The following is a 2,829-nucleotide window of genomic DNA, read 5'->3' as shown; positions in this document are numbered from 1 at the left end:
CTTTCCCAGGGTCTGAGGAAAAAGCCAAGACCTGCACCCAGCATTCCAGGGCTCTCACTTCTTTCAGCTTTCTCTTGAGTACCTATTTGATAATATTCTTTGATAGGAGTATTGAGATTATTTTGTTCCAATAATGTATACAAGTGTCAGAAATAACTCTTTCCTAATATTGTGTTTTTATGACAGAAAGTCTTACAGACCTAGATCCAGAGTCAAGCAGTGTTAAGGTAAGTAGTTTTCACTGGTTCCTCATTGCAATGCAGTGGGACCCTGACAGAAATGGCCTTGATGTCAAGGTAAAATAAGGGACCACCTGTGTGATGTGCTGTGCTAGGCAGGCCTCAGGAAGTACTCCTTGGTTCACCATTCCCATGCTCGCCTCTCTCCCACCTGGAGCTGACTCCAGGTGCCTAAAAAGACCTGCATCAAAGCCATCTCCTTTGGGTCAAATCCTTATCATTGTCTAAGCCCACAGTAGCCCCTTGGTACAATTCCACTCATTTGCATTGTTCCCGCACCTTTGGAGAAAAGTGTGAGGCACTTGGCACTCCTGGAGACACCAAGTGAGAGGCCTGGTGGGGCCAGAGAGGAACAGATGCTTCAGAATGGAAGTAGCCCTGCTTAACGGAGATGAGTGCTGATTCCAACCACTTTCCAATGCCCCAAGGTCTGATTCTTATCTTTTTTTTCTTTTTTTGGTACCTGGGATTGAACTCCAGAGTCCTTGTGCTTGTGAGGCAGGCGCCAGAACCACTGAGCTAAATCCCCGGCCCTAGGCCTGATTCTTTATAAGAAGCTTTTGTAGTCAGGCCAAATCCTCAGTGTGACCCCAGTAAACTCCTTCCTTCCCCACTAAGAAATCTCCCATGAGGGCTGAAGCTACAAATTCACCTGCTTTGTATTGCCTTTAAACACTCTTGGGCCACTTTGAACCCCATCCTATTTTGTGCCTTCTGGAACCATGTTACTTCTGTATTTCAAGAGGTAGTAAAAATCCACAGAGGAAAGCTAGTGACTGAGCCAATCCCATGCCTTACCACCACCTCCCAGCCCCTGAAACCCCATCCTGTCATTTTCTGGCTCCCAATCCCATAATTGCTGAGAATCCTTTAAAAGGAGATTGGGCTGGGCTGAGGATGTAGCTCAGCGGTCATGGTCATGTGCTTACCTAGCATGTGTTAGACCCTGGGTTTGATCCCCAGCATCACAAAGACAATAAAAGGAAGTCAGGGGCCAGAGATTTAGCTCAGTGGTTCCACCACCTGCCTCACAAAGCAAGGTCCTGAGTTCGATCCATGTACAAAAAAAAGGGAAGTTGGACTGATAAAACAGACATCCCTTTCCCCCAGCTCCCCTTAAGACTTTCCCGCCCCCATCATTACCTTCTCTTGGAGAAGATCCATAATGTTTTATTTATTCCAACCCCCAGTGGGGAAGGGCAGACATGGTTGACACTTTTTGTGACCTGAGATATCTAAGTCCTTGACATGATCCTAGAGAGGTAACTCTAGTCTGCATCCAAGTCCAGGGCCAATCCTGGGTGTCATAATTGGTGAGAATGATGAGAGAGAAAGTTAAGCCTAGGAATAACCAAAGCCCCAGAGAATGATTTTTTGAGACTACAGAACAGAGAGATTACTGGACACGATGCTACAGTTTCTATCCAACAAATGGCAGAGGCCTACAATAGCATGTTTCCCTTTTGTCTTGGCAGTTCACAACCTTATTTCAACGTGAAAGTATCCTCAAGGATGCACATCCTTCAAGTGACAACATTTCAGGTACAGAATGTATACCACTGTCTAATACAGCTCTGAGTTATAGCATTTTGAATACAGATAGTTTGCTTTTTCATTCCATGGAGTGGCTGTTTTGCAGTACCTCTATCTGTCGCCAATGTGTTGTTCAAATAATATTACTTACTGTGAACATAGATTGTGATTTGCAGGTTGTTATGCAGTTCTCTGACTTCAACCTCACAGCAGAGGAGAGACAGGTAGTGGTAGAATGTTTATTAGGTATCAGCTGTTTGCCAAGCATTCCACTAAGTGCTTTTCTCCCATACTCCCCGTAAAGCATCATCTTCATTTTTTTGATGAGGAAAGTCTCAGAAGTGAAATGACTTACTACTCAGTGTTCCTGCTCAAAGTCTGTTCCATTGTACAGAAGAGAAAAGGGAGGGAAATGATCTGTCGTGGTTGCACAGCAAGCAAATGGCAGAGCGGGGCCTCAAATTACACAGGGTGAGGGGATTTCATCCCACATATCTTCCCCTTGTCAGTCTAGGGCTATATTGAGACACCCCTGTATCCCAGAGTTGGCAGTGACCAAGGACAGGATGAAGGGTGTGGTGGCAGGGAGAAAAGATTCCAGCTAGGTTTCCAACTGCATAACCAACCAAGTAGTACATTCACATTCTTCTGTATCTTTAGTTTGGCAGGGATACATCTTATACCCAACCCTGGAACTCATTAGGTGGCAGTTACAAAGTCAAATCACATATTTTTTCTCTCTGATAAGGGCTGCTGGAGGAATATACAAATTACCAATCTTGTGCTAAGATGCTCAAAATAGAAAAAAAAAAAGACAATAAAAACCCCACAAAGAATTCATTTAAAATTACAGCGATACCTGTTTCTGAAAACCCACAAGAAAAAGGACTTCTAGACCAGCACGTGCCCAACAGCTTATAATGTATATTTTACAAATATGATCTTATTGCCGGGGATTTAGCTCAGTGGTTCAGTGGCCTGCCTCGCAAGCGCAAGGACCTAAGTTCGATCCCCGGTACCAAAAAAAAAAAAAAAAAAAAAAAAAAAAATTATTATT

This window comes from Fukomys damarensis, unplaced genomic scaffold (assembly GCF_012274545.1).
Source record: "Fukomys damarensis isolate Sample0158 unplaced genomic scaffold, DMR_v1.0_HiC HiC_scaffold_39, whole genome shotgun sequence".
In the NCBI taxonomy this organism is placed as follows: domain Eukaryota; kingdom Metazoa; phylum Chordata; class Mammalia; order Rodentia; family Bathyergidae; genus Fukomys; species Fukomys damarensis.
This window is presented reverse-complemented; position numbering follows the sequence as displayed.